Genomic DNA, 21861 nt, shown 5'->3' on the forward strand with positions numbered 1-21861 from the left:
TCCATCTTTGGTCCAGAGGGAACCCGGTATTTGCAATAACATCTCTTTTACCTGAGATGGACTTTGTTCTAAAATGGCAGAGTGCAACATTAATCTTTGTGGTGTATCCAATATATCCTGTACCTATGCGCAATCTTTTCCAGTATATCTAGGAATATACCATCAGGGGTACAGTATATGATACATCTCATTTTACATAGCAAATCCCTTCCCAGTAGGTTAGTAGGAGCCGCCGCTGCTAGAAGAAAGGAATGCTTAGTTTGCAGTGGCCCAATAGTAACCTCTGCAGATCTGGTTAAAGGGTGATGCTGTACCCTCCCCGTTACTCCCATTGCTGGTATGGTCTTGTTGGTAAGCTGTAAATTAAATGGAGAAGTTATCACGGATCTGGTTGCCACCTGTATCTACAAGAAAAGTGTGTTTAGTACCAGATATATCAACTGTCATTGTAGGTTCTTCCCTAGTATTCTCAGTTGACCTGACTGGCTGTAGACTACAGGCATGACCTGACCCCTAGCACTGACTATCATCCAGCAGAGCGTTTGCTGTCACTATGTGAGCAGGTAACCACTGGAAATTTTCTGAATCTTGCGAGTGCCCTCTCTGAATGTACCTAGGTGTTCCCTTCTTAGGTGGCCCCCAATTTCTCGATTTACAGTGCCTCTTTAGGTGTTCTTCTTTATGGCAATTATAATGCCTTACTGTATAACTTCGTTGCTGGTATGTGTTGTAGTTATGTGACTGTGTAGGTAATCCCTCTAAAACCTGAATGCTCACTGCCATTAACTTCTCACTCTGTGCCTCTTTCTTCCTGGAAATGTTCTTATCATATTCTATGGCAAATTCTCTAAGTGCATCTACAGTAATTCCTCTCCAGTTAGGTAGAGAAGTTTGCACCCTGGTCTTTAGATTATCTTTGAGACCATCCATTAGTACCGTAACAGCTACTTCCCTGTGGTGTACATCATCTTTAATATCTGCTTTCCCTGTGTACTGGGTTATTGCTAGCAGCGCTCTGGTGAAATAATCTGCTGCAGATTCACTATCTTTTTGTTTAATAGTGAAAATTTTACTCCAGTTCACTACCACTGGAAAATATATGGCCAATTGTGTGATTATACATTTTATATTTACCTGGTTATCCTCATCCGTTAAGGATTCATCCTCCTCCAATATACAATCCTTAATAAACTTTTGTACATCAGTATTGGAAGGGAGACAGGCCCTTAACACCTCACGCCAATCTTTATTAGTTGGCTCATGAGCATTACCTAAATCTTTAATGAATTTCTGACATTTGGCCAACTCTTTCCTAGGATCTGGGAAATCTGACATAATTGAATGCAATTCTGCTCTCGTCCATGGACAATACATTGCTACATTCCTGATGGGAACTATACCATCTTTGCCCGGTTTCCCATTGGGAACTGCAATTGTACGGACAGGATGTATACCTACCACATCACTATGTTCAGGATTAATAATTGGATTTATTGTTTCGGTACTATGGATGTTACCTCTCCTATTATGGTCTCCACTAGTCTCACCAATTTCAGCTGCTGCCCCTGCTGGTTGGATCACTGCCTTTCCTCTCTGTGGAACATCTAGTATATTAACAGCATGTGCAATGGCTGAAATGACAGTAGGTCCATCATCTTCTATAATAAAATTTTCTTTGAGGTGACTTAAAACAGGATATAAGTTACTTGTTACGATTTTTTAATTTTTGGTATCGGCTGTACTTTCACCTGCAGCCACATATGGCGGCGGAGGTGTGCATGCGCTCTCTTCTTTATGCATGGTAACGCTACCTTTAGGCGTGGGTACGCTACCTGGTGTGCTGCTTTGCGGCATGAGTACGCTGTTTTGCGGCGTGCTACTTTGCCACGTGTGTATGCTATTTTGCAGCGTGAACATGTTACTTTGCGACATGTGCACGCTGCCTAGCGGTGTGAGTACGCTGCTTTGCGGCGTGCATACACCACCTTGCCACATGTTCCCCTTGTGCTGCCATAACTTTAAACAATCATTATACTTTACCCTTTTCTTCAAAGATTTGACTAAACATGTTATCTCTAACATTACTTAGTACCTCCGAATCGAAACTGCCAACTTTGGGAAAGGGTCTCATACATCCTTTGGTCATCTTGATCCATATGTCGCGGTATGCAGTAGCGTACGCGCCATATTTCACATTCATTATATACCTTGACGAACCAGTCGGCCCATCCATAAGCAGCACCTCATCGACCATCCCTAGCAACTGCTTAGCACCTATCTGGGACAACGCTTTAGCTACTTTCACTAGAGATTTCGACCGGTGGATGAATTAAACAAGCTGCGTCCACTCACTTCCACCCGCTGTGCACAGCCAACCGCTAAGCATTTTTTTTGTTAGCATACACAAAAAGGAAACAGAAAATAGCCTATGCAATTATTCTGCTTTCCGGCTCACACAACCATGCAGTCCGATTGCAACTTAATGGACTTTGCGATTACAATTGGGAGTCGACCGAGAAACAACCTCTGGTTTCTCACCCAGTTATAACTGCTATGTATACTGCTACAGCTGCCCTACCCGCCTCTTGGACACCTTGCCGGCCCTGTCTATTTTCAACAGTTCAAAAAGCAAAAACCTTCTCTGCGTTTTTCTTTTTCACATCACAAGCATGCGTTCACATTCATATACCTTTGTTTTCTGGCCAGAAAAATGCTTTCCCCAGTGACAATACCTATTCAGAGGTTTTAACAAAAATTCCCCAGTACCCAGTAAAACAGGAGGTAGAATTAGGGGTTTATCCAATAATTGAGCGATTATTACAATAGGGAATTTTAGTTTGTACAGCTAGTGTAGCCAACAGTCCCATCTTTCCGGTAAAGAAGAATGGTGGGAGGGGTTATAGGCTGGTACAAGACCTTAGAGGTGTTAATAAGGCAGTAGAGAGCCAATTTCCCATAGTGTCAAATCCACCTGTCATTCTTATGCAGATCCCACCAAATGCAACCCATTTCACTGTCATTGACCTCTGTTCTGCTTTCTTCTCTGTGCCTCTTCATCCTGACTGTCAGTACCTATTCGCTTTCACATACAGGGGTGTACAATACACATGGACATGATTGCCCCAAGGTTTCATAGACAGCCCCAGTATCTTCTCTCAGGCCCTGCACGACTGTTTACAATCTTTTCAACCTGCCAATGGGTCTGTTCTAATTCAATATGTATACGATTTATTGCTATGTTCTGATTCGTTTATGTCATGTTTAAATGATATTAAACTTTTGTTGCTTCACCTCTCGCACACAGGACACAAGGTTGCTAAGGACATACTACAGCCGTGCCAATCCAGAATAAAATATTTGGGAAACTGCCTAACTCAGGGATTACGACATCTCACAAATGACAGAATCCAGGCCATACAGAACATGACACTGCCGCAGAACCAACAGCAAATTCATACCTTCTTGGGAATGTGTGGATACTGTAGAATGTGGATCCCAGGTTTTTCTATTTTGGCCTTGCCATTACAGGACTTAGGGAGTCATTCAGACCCGCTCGCGAGCAGCAGTACGCTCGCAAGCGGGTCGATGTTCCCGACTGCGCATGCGCATGACGGAGGGAGCTCCGTCATGCGCATGCACGAGACCCGGGGAGCAACTGGCTTTCCATCGCTCCGGGTCTCGCACCAAAGGGGGCGTGCTGTCGATGTTGATTGACAGCGCGCCCCCTTTGGTGGGCGTGCCTGCCAGACGGAGGCGTTCCCATGGGAACGCCTACCGTCTGAAGCCGGCCCCACTGACATCACTAGTGATGTCAGTGGGAGTGATTTTGGCTCTGATAGAGCCAAAATCACTCCAGGGCTTGTGGCAGGGAGACCCTACCGCAGGGTCTCCATCGCAAGTCCGATGGTCATGATGGTCAAGACCATCGCGTCCGGCTCTGAATCAGGCCCTTAGTCTCTTCCTCAAAGCTCGATCGTGTCATACACACTGAGGAATCAGAGCAGGCTTTCCTTAATCTTAAGGAGAGTCTGACAAAAGCACCTGCATTGGGAATACCTGATTATGAAAAACCTTTTGATTTGTATTGTACGGAAGCCGATGGTTGTGCTGCAGGTGTGCTCACACAAAAACATGGTGATGCCAGTAGGCCCATAGCATACCACAGTGCCCAATTGGACACTGTGGCAAGATCACTCCCAACGTGTTTAAGAAGTGCAGCAGCAACGGCTCTGTTGGTGAGTAAAGGTGAGGACATAGTATTGGGCCATGATATGATTGTCTATACTCCCCACGCTGTATCATCACTGTTAAACGATGTAATACGCTGAATCCAGCAATGTATTTACCATATGTACAACATGATGTAGAAAGGGTGGAAGAAGACGAGTTGCTGGCGGGAAGTGAGTTCAGCAGACATAATGATACACACGATTGTATGGAATATCTGAATCAGACCTTTACTGCTAGACCTGACATAGGTGACACACCTTTAGAGAATGTGGATGTGACATTTTACACGGACGGGAGTTGTCATAGACAAACAGATACAGGTGAATTATGTACAGGTTATGCTATTGTAAATGACACAGACATCATAGAAGCTGAACCCCTTGGTCCTCCTCACTCAGCCCAGGTGCCAGAGTTAGTAGCATTAAAAAGAGCGTGTGAACTGGCAGCAGGCAAATCTGCTAACATATACACTGACTCTAGGTATGCGTTCGGAGTGGTACACGATTTCGGAAGCTCTATGGCGTCTGAGAAATTTTATGACAGCAGCAGGCACACCAGTTGCACATTCCAGACATATAAAACAATTACTAAAAGCAATCCAACTGCCCAAAACGGTGGCAGTAATTAAGTGTAAAGCCCATACATGTGAGGATGATCCGGTGTCACTGGGCAACAACAGAGCAGATGAAACTGCGAAATGGGCAGCAGGGTTAAAAATGTTTTTATGTCTTTCCAAACAATTGATATGCTGAAATTAATTGAGATGCAAAATTTGTGTTCAATCCAGGAAAAGTCAGTCTGGAAGTCCAAGGGATGTGGGCAAGAGTCCTCCGGGCTCTGGAGGGACGGACAAGGTAAGCCAGTAGCCCCCAAGGCATATTACCCCAGCCTGGCTGAGGCACCACACGGTCTGACTCATCTGGGAAAGCAAGGTATGTGCAAATTGGTGAGAGCATACTGGTGTGCATCGGGTTTTTCTTCACAAGCAGAAAAGAGAGCAATGTCCTGTCTGACCTGCTTGAGGAAGAACATAGGGAAAGCGATCCCTACCGAACCATCCCACATTCCACCGACTGACAGACCTTTCCAGGTGATACAAATTGATTTCATCCAATTACCACCCTGCAGGAATCTCAAGTATGTATTAGTGTACACTGACGTGTTTTCCAATTGGGTTGATGCCTACCCAGCGGCCACTAATATTGCTGTGTTTACTGCCAAGAAAATAGTACAGGAGTTTGTATGCAGATACGGTATCCCTAAAATTATTGAGAGTGACAGGGGTACTCATTTCACAGGTGATGTATTTCAAAATATGTGTAAACTGATGGGTATTAATAGTTGACGTCACACCCCTTACTGACAGCAGTCCAGCGCCAAGGTAGAGAGGATGAACGGGACTATTAAAAATAAGTTAAGTAAAATCATGGCAGAGACTGGACTAGGATGGCCAGAAACATTACTGTTGGTCCTACATAGTATAAGGACCACTCCTAGACCCCCCCCTAAATTTGTCCCCCTTTGAAACACTGTTTGGTAGACAACCTCATTTGATTATAAGTCCACAGGAAGACTTGAAGGGTAACAACGAGGTAACTGTAAGGTATCTTATATCAATGAGTAAACAGTTGCAACAGCAGAAATTTAAATTGTTGTCCAATGATATGCCTGAAACTAACTGTCATGATGTTGAACCTGGAGAATATGTTATGATCAGAAATTTCTTGCGTTCAGGTTGTTTGACTGATCGGTGGGAAGGTCCATACCAGGTGTTGCTGATGAGTACCACATCTTTAAAGGTGGCTGAGAGAGATACCTGGGTCCATTCCACACACTGCAAAAAGGTCAACCAACTGGTGGAGAAACAAGCCGGAGACAAGGCTGATAACGTGGACCTGTCGATCGCGAGCTTGTTCCGGGAGGATTGAAAGGTTGTAGTGAGATACCTGAACTAAAAGAAATTTGCAGGTCTTTGTTGTGGCAATGGACTGGCCTGCTGTGTTCATTTTCATATTCTCTTCCAGAGTTTTCACCATTCTGGTTGGTTCGGGAATGTCCGGTTTCTGTAATAGAGGGACCGATAGAGGAGATGGTAGCTGATGGCAGTGCTGATGGAGTGGAGTCAGAAGGAGGAGTACTATGCCAATCAGGGGAGTGTCTGACCAATCTTATACTGTAATTGTTAAGAGAGCTGCTATTCCGGATACTCGGGGACGGTGTGGAGGTTTATCGTCTGAAGATTCCTGTATTTGTGAGCTTTGTGGGTCCCTAGTTGATGAGAACTGTATCCAATGGTGCCAACCTAAATATAACCCGTACTGTGGTGGGTATCCTTTAGAGGATTATCATAGTATGGTAGGCAAAGTATTAAACCAGAGCAATTGTTGGGTGTGCTTACACGTGCCACAGAGTCAGCATAATGTAGGGTTGGTGCCATTTCTGCAAAATATTAGGGAAATTTTAGAATTGCAAAAAGGGAAAACATTGGATCGAAAATTCCTCTCATCCAAACCACCTCATTTCAAACTCTACCAATTCCAAGTAGATAGATCACTTTTGTGCTTAAACATAACCAACCCCAATAAACCAGGGAGTTGGGAAGTGACGGGGAATAATCAGACGATGACCTTCTCACAGAGAGCTGATAATGAGTCTATGAATCATGATCTGTTAAGCTCAATTAGATCTAATGGGAGACACTTTAGGTATCAGTATACATTGAGTTCCACCAAATAAATTATTGGTAAGGTACCAGATGGATATTGTGCTAAGATAATACAACCAGAAACTTGCATGTACCAGATGGAAGAGCCTGAGATAGGATTATTTGCAAGGGAAATGTGTTTAATGATAATGATGCATACTATTCCTTATGTTCTCCCCGATAATATATATTTTATATGTGGAAGAAAGCGTATAAGTGGCTCTCCCCGAGTTCCAAAGGTTTGTGTTACCTGGGAAGAGAAGTCCCAGAGGTTATGACCCTCACACATGTTGAATTGCTTGGTATTCATAAAAACACACCATCACCATATCTTCACACGCAGTATGAACACAGAGGCAAAAGAAATATGATACCTGGTGACGTGCATAAAGCCACTCAGTTAATTAGTGAGACAACTGGCTTTCAAGTTTTAGTAGCACTGGATCCCACCAGGATCGCTAGGGGTACATTAAATTTTAGATATATTCAGGATCTTGCTAAATTGATAGATAATATCATCGAGATGTATTAAGGCACCTTCAGGTATACAGGTAGGGAATTGCAAGCGTACAAGAAAGAACTGGTGCAACACAGGCTAGTGTTAAATTATGTAACCGCTGTCACTGCAGGATACTGCGTAACTTTGGCCATCCAATTTGGAGTGAAGTGTTGCACCTATGTCACCAACGATACCAGCGACCCCAAGGAGGTGATATACTGAAAGATGGATGAAATTCTGCAGCTAAAATGGGAATTTCGGAAGAAATGCTTCAGTGGCTTAAGTAGAGGAGAAGGTAGAGGAATAGGTTTCATGGTTGAACTCAGCGAAATGATTCTCAGGTCTAGGGGAGTGGGTCCAGGAAATGATCGCAAGCATAGGTAAACTCCTGATCCTCATACTGGTTGTCATCATAGTAATTGGCATATGTGTCCGGTGTGTTCCTACTGTGTTGAAGTGTGGAAAATGTAAAGATAAGGTAAAACAAAAGAACAAAATTATGATGGTAGTAAGTAATGACAATATGAATACTGAGGTAAATATAGAACTGCATTACAACCCTGAACTAGGTAATACCATCATATAATGTATATTTAGATGTGCACAAAATCTAATATTAAAAATGTTATTTTAAAAACACCTCAAATAATGTAAGTCCCAATTCCCCCTCAAGACTGCCTTTATAGGATTGATGCATCCCCACATCACTCCACATCACTCCCATGATCTTCCAAGATCCGCGGTGTGTGTATAATGGTAGTTTTATGTCCCCTCCCAGAGACACATTATTGATGGATTAAGAACCACCTTGTGCCATCCCATAATAACATTAAATAATATATATAAATGTAAGCCTAAAATAATTTTTTAAAAACCAGAGTGTGATAGCATGTTGTTCGCTATCAACGGGTGGACTGTCGAAACTGGATAATTGACAAGATCAGCTTAAAATTAGATCAAACCGACGCCATCTTGAAAATGAGATCTGCGAGACGCCATTTTGCGAATAGCCGCTCGGCGCCATTTTTAGCTAAACTCACACTTAAGTACATATGGCGATGCTATTATTAGCATCATGCGATCGCATATTTTACCATACCCTATACACACATTAATAAACATAGTTGCGCTAACATGTTGCACATTAGCGAATGCATAATAACCCGCATGCGAACGCTGTTTATTAGCTTCATGCATAAGCATCTGCCCCAAGTTAACTAGCGTCTTTTCCCAAACCCCTAACACTTACACACTGCACATTCACGTAAAAAAGTTCCATAGTTTAAAGGTATAAGATTCAAGTTTTATCCATTTAGTATTAACGCTGTGAAATAAAGGCTATTTGGTATCTTATGTTTAATACATGACAAGTAAGCAGTGTTTGGTGTTGTACTGATCTGCACTTTCTCAACAACTTCCCGATATCATCGGTGTGAAGATCGCAACATGCATTCTCAACTTATGGACCTTAGAAAGTTAAAGCACCAAAATGTACTTTGTAAAACTAACAGCTTAGGTTTGCATGAGGCGGGAAAACGGAAACAAAAGGCTGTCAGAGGCTGGTCTGTGTCATTTGAATCAACCTGTTAAATGTCCTGTAACAGAAGCACCGTGATGGAGAACCAATGGGATCGCAACGAACCTCTCTATTGTATAGTCTGTTTCTGTAAGGGTATAAATATGTGTGTTCTGACCCCAGTCTTCATGCTGATGCTGTTGATGGAGGTTTCTTGTTGATGCCGGAATCTGGTCCCAGAAGTGCGTGCGTATGTATAACTGTATCTTGGGTCTGTATAATTTCTTTGCGCTAAATTGTACTTAGATCACAGCGTGTAACTATCTGTACTTTGCTTGAATAATACCTTGTGCGTTGGAAACATATTTTCTCAAAGTCTGAGGGTATTTATTTACTGTATGACTGCGTACACAAATAGCGTCAATTTTAGAAGGTATAGGCAGGAGTGTATAGAGGTTTAAGTTCATTATCCTTACAACATAAAGTGATAAACAGGCTTTAAACAGATTGCATCCTTACCCATGTATGACGCGTACACCCTTGTTGAGGAATCTAAATCCGTACTCTTTACATAATTTTCGGTAGCGTTTTATCAGTTGTGATCCCCCATATATTGATTCCTGTAAGTCGCTATTTAGCGCTGCAAGTCGCTTAAGAAAGAATTGCTTTCCAGTCCAATTCTGTGGTTCCAAAGCACAAAAAGTTATTTATGTAAAAGGGATAATACGATGTAAGATTTAACAATTAGAGTAAAAAGCAATGAAAATAGTACAGCCGATACATACGCGTGCGCACTGGTCCCAGTATACAGTCATCAATCCAGAAGTCTGCGGTCACTAGAAGATGTGTGTACACTGGGGTCAGGACACAGCTTATATACCTTACAGGTTTCAGAGTTAACAAAGGGACAAATTGACAGGTTCTCATTGGTTCTTGCTTCTGGTCAATCTGGTCATTGGTCAGTTCATACGGTGTCTTCAGGGGTATGGCTCAGTCCTCCTACTGTCACATTGTGTAGCTTCCTGCCAAACAACTGGTTAAAACTGGCTATAACACTGCATACAAGTTATAACATTCTATTCAATAACTCCCTATCATCCATAACTAGCGGATGCATGATGCGACTTCTTTGCCGACAGAACGGATGTCTGCAAATAAACAGGGATTTAGTATGATACCAAACATGACATGTCCACTGTATTCTGAACCTTAGATCTCCTTTAAGTACATTTCACATCATAATTATTAGATAACAATACCTTTAATAATTCTGGTTATTAACTATATTGTGTGGGAACCATTTTATAGGTATGCGTTCGCATATGTGCGTGTGTATTGAAATAGCAAATATGTGTCTGTATGTATGTGAATACGCATATGAGCGTCTGTGTACGTATGTGAATATACATACGAACGTCTATGTGTATATATATATATATATGTGTGTGTGTACGTTATGTGCGTCAGTGTATGTGTATTGTGGATTCACATTTGTGCGCATTGGATTGCACCAGCGCAAAGTAGCGTCCTAGTAACACGTCATCCGACCATAGACGACTATGTCGTCACATAATAATTGTAACGTGGTCATATCCAATTATTTGACTTGGACTATATATATATATATATATATATATATATATATATATATATATGCTCCGACAAATGGCGGCACTCCGGATAAATAATACTACGTTCACATAGCTGGATTCAGCAATGTGTACGTAGTATTTTTTATCCGGAGTGTCGCCATTTGTCGGAGCATGTGTCAGTGTATCCCCATTCGGAGGTCACAGTGAGGAGGTCACCCGGTCCAGTTACATGTATACCTTTGAGTGCCGGATCTTGGGGAGTTATATAAATATATATATATATATATATACCAACACTGCAACCCGGCACTCTCCAAAGTTGGAATTAAAAAATACTTGCTAAGGTGCCATTCCAGACTGATCCAGTCATTCCATAGCAAATGTGTATAGGACGGCACTCAGTAGACTCCTTTATTTCATATAAAACGGTCCTTTATTTCCAACGTTACGGGGTCTCCCCCTTCGTCGGGGACAACAGGCTACAATAACAGAATGATAAAAACAGACATATATAGCCACAGATGACAAACAAATTACACTCACCTGCAAACACCCGGCAAACAGACATCCACACCATGCGTTGTGGTCGCGAAAGTATGGCGTCATCAACCTGGGTCTGCACATGTGGTAACGAATCTAGTTGATAACAATAACATAGCTCCAGCCAACAAGCGCCCACACCATACGCTATCATCGCGGGGGTGTGACGTCATCAACCTGAGACTACTCGTGTGCAACAAACCTGGTTGCTAAGCAATCAGTATATATGATTAATAACAATGCACAAACAAATGCATACCACAAAATACAAAAAAATACATAAATTAAAAACAAACCTTAAGTAATAAAGGATAAATCTATATTATACTAATGATGGGCATTAAACCTCACTATTATCAGAGAGCAATGTTATCAAAAGCTAGGCAAAATTTGCAAAAAAGGGCTAAGGATTGAATATTTATACCCGCTATTCAGATGTAAAAAAAACAAAAAACTTCAAAAATAAACACAAGCCACATATACAAAGGATGATGCTCCCTAAAAAAAACATTATTTGTAAAAAAAACAGCAAACCCAATGTCACCATCGATGTTATATCAATGTAAAAACATCCACAACATCGGCTCACAAAACCTAAGTATAATTAATGTAAAGCAATGTAATGCAAAACCATAAGTAAATAGTATTATACAATTAGTTTAATGCAGAAGTTTTTACAGAAAACATTGGAGACCCAACGACTCATTGAGACCCCTAGGGGGCGATAGTATCTAAAGTAAAAATCCATCTGCTCTCACGTTTCATAAGGAATTTATTTCTATCACCCCCCCCCCCCTCAATGGGGGAATATGATCAATAATTATGGCTCTGATAGAGGCCACTCCATGTCTACATAGGGCACAATGGCGAGCGAATGGCTGATCACTAGTACCTCGCTCCAAAGCCTGTTGAATGGCCGTGCGATGGAGCGCCATGCGCTCTTTAAATTGCCGTGGCGTCTTGCCCACGTATGCCAAGCCACAAGGGCAAGTGAGCATATACACGACATAAGTGGATGAACAAGTAAGTGCAAAATGAATTCTGTATCGTTTCCCAGTATGGGGATGACTAAATGAACTCCCAACCCATAGAGTTCTACACGTTACACGCCCCAGGCAGCGATAACACCCAGTCTTTACACTCAAAAAATGTGTGGGCACTTGCTGTTTACTAAAATCAGAAATATCAAATTTAACCAAATGATCACCAATATTTCTATTTCTGGTGAAACATGGTAACAACCGAGCTTTATGTAAAGAGGGAAGATCCCTATCAGTATTTACAATGGGCCACCATTGTTTAGCCCTTTTGACCAAATGTGTACTATTTTTATTAAATTGGTTGACCCATGGAATACACTCATTATTACTGGTAACCTTTTTACTGGTATTTTGTGTTAATAATTCCTGACGTGGTGTTTGTAAGACTTTGTGTTTTATTACTTCCAACTCTGAACGTCTATACCCTCTTAACACAAATTTCTCCACCATTTTTTGTAATGCCGGCTCGATGTCATGGTCATTTGATGTAATACGCCTCACTCTTAAAAACTGGGAGTAGGGCAATCCTTTACATAGTGGGAGTGGATAAAAACTATCATTTCTTAATATTGTATTTCTATCAGTAGTTTTTGTAAACAAAGATGTCTCAAATAACCCATTGTTACAAAAAATATGCACATCCAGAAAATGTATATCAATTAGACTCAACACATAAGTCAAACTTGATCACACTGTCAGAAGCATTCTGATTATCTAATATAGATCTTAAATCAGACTCAGAACCAAGCCAAAAGATCAATAAATCATCTATAAACCTGAGGTGTAAAGTCACTTCAGGTAACAATTGATTCTGATAGTAAAACAATGTTTGTTCAATAGAATACATGTAAGCATTAGCATACGATGGGGCCACAGAGGACCCCATCGCACACCCCGATATCTGCAAAAAATACTTATCATCGAATAAGAAGTAATTTCTGGTCAAAACCAGTCTCAATAATTTAATAACAAACTCCACTGGTAGACCAGAATACATTGGACTATTACTCAGGAGATGTCTGACAGCCTCCACACCTGCATCATGAGGGATGCAGGTGTAGAGGCTGGTGACATCCGCCGTGCACATAATTACCGATTGTCCAGAAAGTTGTAAATTACCCAAAATAAGCAACAAGGCATTGGTGTCTTTTAAATAAGCCGGAAGATTCTGTATACAAGGATTAAGAAGCGAATCCAGATATACTGACACCGGATGATACAATGACTCCTGGGCAGGTATAATCGGACGCCCTGGGGGGTCATGTTCATCCTTGTGTAATTTGGGCAAAGTATAGAACAATGGTGTAATAGGAAACTGTACCATTAGGGCTGTTTTTAATTCTGCAGAAATAATGCCCTCATTTAATGCCTGCATTAGTACATCATCCAATTCACATTTAAATGAAACAGGAGGATCTTTAGACAAACAGAAATAAGTAGAGCTATCATTAAGTTGCCGATAACATTTCTGTTTGAATTGTGACAATTTCTGAACCACCACAGCACCCCCTTTATCGGCTCTGTGCACCACAATATACGTCCTGAGAGATAGGGATTTTAAAGCACGTCTTTCTTCTTTAGTAAGGTTTTGATGATAAAACCGTCTAGAAGATGCCTGTTCCATCTCTTCCTGCAAAAGTCTAGAAAAAGTTCTTATAGACGCATTCTGGGAAGTTGGATCAAATTTTGAACGAGGGATAATGTTCTTTAATGTCCGGGGTAAAGACTCAACATTAGGATTTTGCGGTTTAGGATTCAATTTACCAAAATGATCCTTAAGCCGTAATAAACAGTTAAATTGAGAGTTATCAATTTTTCCCTCAAAAGGATTAATGTCACTAGAAGGAATGAAGGAAAGACCTTTGGACAATAGACTTTGTTCAGCTTTATCAAGCGGAACATCAGATAAATTAAATACTAAACTGACTATATCCGCGGAGATTTCTTGTTTCCTTTCCCGTAAATTCTGTTTGGACCGCCTCGTCCTCTTATATCTGGACTTTGTACCATGGATCGTGTCAGTGCCCCTAAAGGGAGCGTATTAGATATAGCAGTACTTGGTTCTGAATCACTTTGTGAATTGCTAGGACCTTCCCATTCCCTATACCTGTGGCCCGTACGTCGGTTCTTGAAAAGCTGTTTCTTTTGTCGGTCCTGTTGTAAATTGGTATGATTAACCCATGAGTATGCTGCTCATAATCTAGTTGTACTTTATGCAGCTTATCTTTTTTAAACAGTATTAGATCACGTTTATACTGTTCAATTTGAGTATTTAACTTCTCCATCCATGTGTTGTTAACATCTTGTGTCAACACCGGTTTATATAAGGATTCAAAGTCCACAATTTTTTGTTTAGTACAATTTAATTCTCTAGTAGCCTCTTCAATGACCAAAATAAGTAGATCCATAGAACACTTATTAAGTATTGCAATCCATCTACGATAAAAATTGATGTTATACCTCCCAATTGTCAGCATATTTTTGATGCGAAGAAATCTAGGAATTTGTTTACTACGATAGTAATCAGATAAACTGATACTGTGATAAAGATAATCCATTTCTTTTTGTCTTAATTTCAACAATTGCTGAAACAATACATCAGGAGCTAAAGAGTCATCATCCAATTTTTGTTTATTAAGGATTGCTTCAGCTTCTGCATCTGAGAAACTAAGCATTTCCCTTGCATCCAATTGTAAAAAATCCAGTACAGGGTCAATATCATTGCCAGTCGCCATCTTTAAAACAATCCTTTACTTAAATGCGTTAAAAAGTATTTGTTCACAAATGTTCACAACTGTGAACAATATACAGTCTGTTATCCTTCAAGTAATCAAAATAAGCATGAGCATAATAAGTTCCAACGGTGCCTTGGCTAGACTGACCGGCTGTGAGACCACAGACACTCAGTCAAAACATTCCAACACTGCAACCCGGCACTCTCCAAAGTAGGAATGAAAAAATACTTGCTAAGGTGCCATTCCAGACTGATCCAGTCATTCCATAGCAAATGTGTATAGGACGGCACTCAGTAGACTCCTTTATATAAAACGGTCCTTTATTTCCAATGTTTCGGGGTCTCCCCCTTTGTTAGGGACAACAGGTTACAATAACAGAATGATAGAAACAGACATATATAGCCACAGATGATAAACAAATTACACTCACCTGCAAACACCCGGCAAACAGACATCCACACCACGCGCTATGGTCGCGAAAGTATGGCGTCATCAACCTGGGTCTGCACATGTGGTAACGAATCTAGTCACTAAGCAACCAGCAAACATGAATGATAACAATAACATAGCTCCAGACAACAAGCGCCGACACCACACACTATCATCGCGGGGGTGTGACGTCATCAACCTGAGACTACTCTTGTGCAACAAACCTGGTTGCTAAGCAATCAGTATATATGATTAATAACAATGCACAAGTGCATACCACAAAATACATAAATTAAAAACAAAGCATAAGTAATAAAGGATAAATCTATATTATACTAATGATGGGCATTAAACCTCACTATTATCAGAGAGCAATGTTATTAAAAATTATTGAGACTGGTTTTGACCAGAAATTACTTCTTATTCGATGATAAGTATTTTTTGCAGATATCGGGGTGTGCGATGGGGTCCTCTGTGGCCCCATCGTATGCTAATGCTTACATGTATTCTATCAAACAAACATCAGAATCAATTGTTACCTGAGGTGGCTTTATACCTCAGGTTTATAGATGATTTATTGATCTTTTGGGTTGGCTCTGAGTCTGATTTAAGATCTATATTAGATAATCAGAATGCTTCTGACAGTGTGATCAAGTTGACTTATGTGTTGAGTCTAATTGATATACATTTTCTGGATGTGCATATTTTTTGTAACAATGGGTTATTTGAGACATCTTTGTTTACAAAAACTACTGATAGAAATACAATATTAAGAAATGATAGTTTTCATCCACTCCCACTATGTAAAGGATTGCCCTACTCCCAGTTTTTAAGAGTGAGGCGTATTACATCAAATGATCATGACATTGAGCCGGCATTACAAAAAATGGTGGAGAAATTTGTGTTAAGAGGGTATAGACGTTCGGAGTTGGAAGTAATAAAAAACAAAGTCTTACAAACACCACGTCAGAAATTATTAACACAAAATACCAGTAAAAAGGTTACCAGTAATAATGAGTGTATTCCATGGGTCAACCAATTTAATAAAAATAGTACACATTTGGTCAAAAGGGCTAAACAATGGTGGCCCATTGTAAATACTGATAGGGATCTTCCCTCTTTACATAATGCTCGGTTGTTACCATGTTTCCCCAGAAATAGAAATATTGGTGATCATTTGGTTAAATTTGATATTTCTGTTTTAGTAAACAGCAAGCGCCCACACATTTTTTGAGTGTAAAGACTGGGTGTTATCGCTGCCTGGGGCGTGTAATGTGTAGAACTCTATTGGTTGGGAATTCATTTAGTCATCCCCATACTGGGAAAGATACAGAATTCATTTTGCACTTACTTGTTCATCCACTTATGTTGTGTATATGCTCACGTGCCCTTGTGGCTTGGCATACGTGGGCAAGACGCAACGGCAATTTAAAGAGAGCATGGCGCTCCATCGCACGGCCATTCAACAGGCTTTGGAGTGAGGTACTAGTGATCAGCCATTCGCTCGCCATTGTGCCCTATGTAGACATGGAGTGGCCTCTATCAGAGCCATAATTATTGATCATATTCCCCCATTGAGGACGGGGGGTGATAGAAATAAAATCCTTATGAAACGTGAGAGCCGATGGATTTTTACTTTAGATACTATCGCCCCTAGGGGTCTCAATGAGTCGTTGGGTCTCCAATGTTTTCTGTAAAAACTTCTGCGTTAAACTAATTGTATAATACTATTTACTTATGGTTTTGCATTACATTGCTTTACATTAATTATACTTAGGTTTTGTGAGCCGATGTTGTGGATGTTTTTACATTGATATAACATCGATGGTGACATTGGGTTTGCTGTTTTTTTACAAATAATGTTTTTTTAGGGAGCATCATCCTTTGTATATGTGGTTTGTGTCTATTTTTGAAGTTTTTTTTTTTTACAGCTGCATAGCGGGTATAAATGTTCAACCCTTAGCCCTTTTTTGCAAATTTTCCCTAGCTTTTGATAACATTGCTCTCTGATAATAGTGAGGTTTAATGCCCATCATTAGTATAATATAGATTTATCCTTTATTACTTACGCTTTGTTTTTAATTTATGTATTTTTTTGTATTTTGTGGTATGCATTTGTTTGTGCATTGTTACTAATCATATACAGTCAGGTGCATAAATATTGGGACATTGACAGAATTTTCATATTTTGGCCTCTATTCACCACGGCAATGGCTTTGAAATGAAACAAACAAGATGTGCTTTCAGATTTAATTGCAGGGTAATTACATCCATCAGGTGAACGGTGTAGAAATTACAACGGTTTCTATATGTGCCTCCCACTTTTTAAAGGGCCAAAAGTAATGGGACAAACTAAACAATCCTAAATCTAACTTTCACTTTTTAATACTTTGTTGCAAATCCTTTGCAGGCAATTACAGCCTGAAGTCTGGAACACATAGACATCACCAGACGCTGGGTTTCATCCCTGGTGATGCTCTGCCAGGCCTCTACTGCAAATGGCTTCAGTTCCTGCTTGTTCTTGGGGCATTTTCCCTTCAGTTTTGTCTTCATCAAGTGAAATGCATGCTCAATTGGATTCAGGTCAGGGGATTGACTTGGCCATTGCATAACATTCCACTTTTTAGCCTTAAAAAACTCTTTGGTTGCTTTTGCAGTATGCTTCGGGTCATTGTCCATCTGCACTGTGAAGCGCCATCCAATGAGTTCTGAAGCATTTGACTGAATATGAGTATATAATATTGCCAGAAACACTTCAGAATTCATTCTGCTGCTTTTGTCAGCAGTCACATCATCAATAAATACAAGGGAACCAGTTCCATTGGCAGCCATACATGCCCACGCCATGACACTACCAACACCATGCTTCACTGATGAGGTGGTATGTTTTGGATCATGAGCAGTTCCTTTCCTTCTCCATACTCTTCTCTTCGCATCACTCTGGTACAAGTTGATCTTTGTCTGTCCATAGGATGTTGTTCCAGAACTGTAATGGCTTTTTTAGATGTTTGGCAAACTCTAATCTGGTCTTCCTGTTTTTGAGGCTCACCAATGGTTTACATCTTGTGGTGAACCTCTATATTCACTCTTGTGAAGTCTTCTTTTGATTGTTGACTTTGACACATATACACCTACCTCCTGGAGAGTGTTCTTGATTTGGCCAACTGTTGTGAAGGGGTTTTTCTTCACCAGGGAAATAATTCTTCTGTCATCCACCACAGTTGTTTTCCGTGGTCTTCCGGGTCTTTTGGTGTTGCTGAGCTCTCCGGTGCGTTCTGTCTTTTTAAGAATGTTCCAAACAGTTGATTTGGCCACACCTAATGTTTTTGCTATCTCTCTGATGGGTTTGTTTTGATTTTTCAGCCTAATGATGTCTTGCTTCACTGATAGTGACAGCTCTTTGTATCTCATATTGAGAGTTGACAGCAACTGATTCCAAATGCAAATGTCACACCTAGAATCAACTCCAGACCTTTTACCTGCTTAATTGATAATGAAATAACGAGGGAATAGCCCACACCTGTCCATGAAATAGCTTTTGAGTTGATAGTCCCATTACTTTTGGCCTCTTAAAAAGTGGGAGGCACATATAGAGACCGTTGTAATTCCTACACCGTTCACCTGATTTGGATGTAATTACCCTCAAATTAAATCTGAAAGTCTGCAGTTAAAGCACATCTTGTTTGTTTCATTTCAAAGCCATTGTGGTGGTGAATAGAGGCCAAAATATGAAAATTCTGTCAATGTCCCAATATTTATGCACCTGACTGTATACTGATTGCTTAGCGATCAGGTTTGTTGCACACGAGTAGTCTCAGGTTGATGACGTCACACCCCGCGATGATAGCGTGTGGTGTGGGCGCTTGTTGGCTGGAGCAATGTTATTGTTATCATTCATGTTTGCTGGTTGCTTAGCGACTAGATTCGTTACCACATGTGCAGACCCAGGTTGATGACGCCATAGTTTCGCGGCCACAACGCATGGTGTGGATGTCTGTTTGCCGGGTGTTTGCAGGTGGGTGTAATTTGTTTATCATCTGTAGCTATATATGTCTGTCTTTATCATTCTGTTATTGTAACCTGTTGTACCTGACGAAGAAGACCCCGAAACGTTGGAAATAAAGGACCGTTTTATATGATATAAAGGAGTCTACTGAGTGCCGTCCTATACACATTTGCTACATATATATATATATATATATATATATATATAAAATACAAGTATGACAGGTGCCTAATAATGAGTCTGTGTCCTTATATGAGCATTCAGCAGCTCACCACCTCGTATGGTAATACGTGTGTTGCACTAGGGTCCTTTAGAATGAAGACCGCAGTTCCCCTTCTTGGTCCAAATCCCCATGGACCGTTCAAATCTATAAACAAACAAAAAGAAGGGGGCGCTCCATAGTGCGTAAAAGATTTTTTTTATTGAGCTATTAAGCACAAATATCCCACACTGAGACTGATGGACTCATACCCAATAAAAAAAGCACTGTGGGCTGATTACCACATGGCATTACACATAGAGAACCAGGCAATCACCAACTGTCCGTTCGGTAGCCACTGGAGCTCACTGCACTGCCGCTCAGAAAGAGACAGCGTGCGAAAGACACTGTGAGCCAGAACAGCAGGAGGGTCGCCGGGCAAGAAGCTCCTCATCTAGTCTCCCCAGGCCTCCTCATCTAGTCTGCCCATACCATCTTATCTAGACTCCTCACCTAGTCTTCCCAGGCCTCCTCATCTAGTCTCCCCAGGTCTCCTCATCTAGTCTCCTCATACCTCCTCATCTAGTCTTCCCAGGCCTCCTCATCTAGTGGGTGTCTGAAGTCTTCAACTTGTATTGGCTAGTGTCGGGAGAAGAGTCAAATCAACAACATAAAATAAGGAGATCACAGCCTTGGGCAATGGATACATATGGCAAACGTAAGACCTGATTCAGAGATGGTTGCTAATGCAGCCATGGTCATAGCCGCTCTGTGGTTGTGGGAACATGCAATGCTAATCTCAGCCTTCCCTTTGTGCTTGGTGGTGAGATGGAGTGTACAAGCGTTAAGATGCCCACTTTCAGGCTGCGTGTTCTGTGTATTTGTGATGTAAACACTCCAACATCAACGCAACATTGGGCGCGCCATCGACATTTGCGGTAGCCTAGGTTCTACTCTAGCCAGTCTCCAACTAACCATGGCCTCTGAAGCAGTGGATTTGCAATTGGGAGCACAGCAGCGTTCCCATACATGCCTGTAACACTCCCATAACACGCAAATAAAACAACCCCTTTCTGTGTTCACTTTAGGTCACCTCCCAGTCTCCATCCTGAAACGCCGATGGATCGCAAACCCGTTCTCAAGTGTTAGCGATGCAGTATATAATTGTAAACATTATTGGACATTTGGGTTTGCGTGTGCGCAATAAGGGTTTCCTGGACTTTTCGCACATGCGCAGTAGCAAAATATTTCTGATGTGCGTAAACATCGGCTCTGCGTCCATCTCTGACTCAGGGAAAAGAGTCCTAAGAGCTTGAGTTGACTGAAGAGACAATAAGAATTTAAACTGATTTGAACTGTTTTTCAGAAAGGGATCTGAAGCATCCCACTCCGATGGTGACTGCTTGCACAAACACGGCTCAATGGCCCACACATGCAGTAGCTCAGCCATGTCAGAACCCGGAAGTAAAGTGACAGCTGTCACTTTGCTTTTTAATAGGGATAGCCATCGGAAGCGCTGCATCGCAATATTCCCCCATCGTTACATACCTTGTGATGGCAATGTAACCATTGTTGGAAACCATTTGATGAGTTATACCCCTTACACACTTGCAGCAATATTGCACGTGAATGCGTAGCAACCCGGGTTACTGTGCAGTGGGAAAGGGCCAGCTTGAAATAAGACATGTCGAGCGACCCGGCATTTCAACCCTGGTCACGAGAAGGGTTGAACGCGTGTTCAACCCGGCTTGTGATGTAATGTGAACAGGTAACCTGGGTCGATGCCACCCGAGTCCCGTTCAATGCATAGGAAGAGCCAGCGGTTGTAGATGAGATCATCTCCAAGCGCCGGCTCATCACATGATGCCGATGACATTATCAACCCGGCATTAGTGCTGGGTCGGGCCTCCAGTCTGAAAGGGGTATCAGCCAAGTCGGACCCTGGATGTGCATGTGAACATAATCCTGGGTCGCACCCGGCCTTCAGATGTAAAAGAGGTAGCAGTGTTAGCAGCAAAGTGATGGTGGCAAGCTTACATAAAACTGAATGCCAAACTAAAATATCCATAGTTACGAACCATTTGGTTCCGATAACCAATATTTCCTAGGAACAAATCTGTGGCCAAAATAGGGAAAATATATATATATTCAGTTATATTTTGCTGAAAAAAGTTGGATAAACTGACTGACATCTGAGATTAGCTGAAAAATATTCATTTTAGATTCTAAGTAAATGCCACGTTTGCATATTTTGCTGCCGGCTGATGAATTGTGTTGACCTTCGATCCTACTGCACTGTGTATATCATACATGTGTTTATCTGCACATTGCTCCCACAGCGTGAGAAAAATCAATACTACAGTGCAATGCT

This window comes from Taudactylus pleione, unplaced genomic scaffold (assembly GCF_031769625.1).
Source record: "Taudactylus pleione unplaced genomic scaffold, aTauple2 ptg000201l, whole genome shotgun sequence".
In the NCBI taxonomy this organism is placed as follows: domain Eukaryota; kingdom Metazoa; phylum Chordata; class Amphibia; order Anura; family Myobatrachidae; genus Taudactylus; species Taudactylus pleione.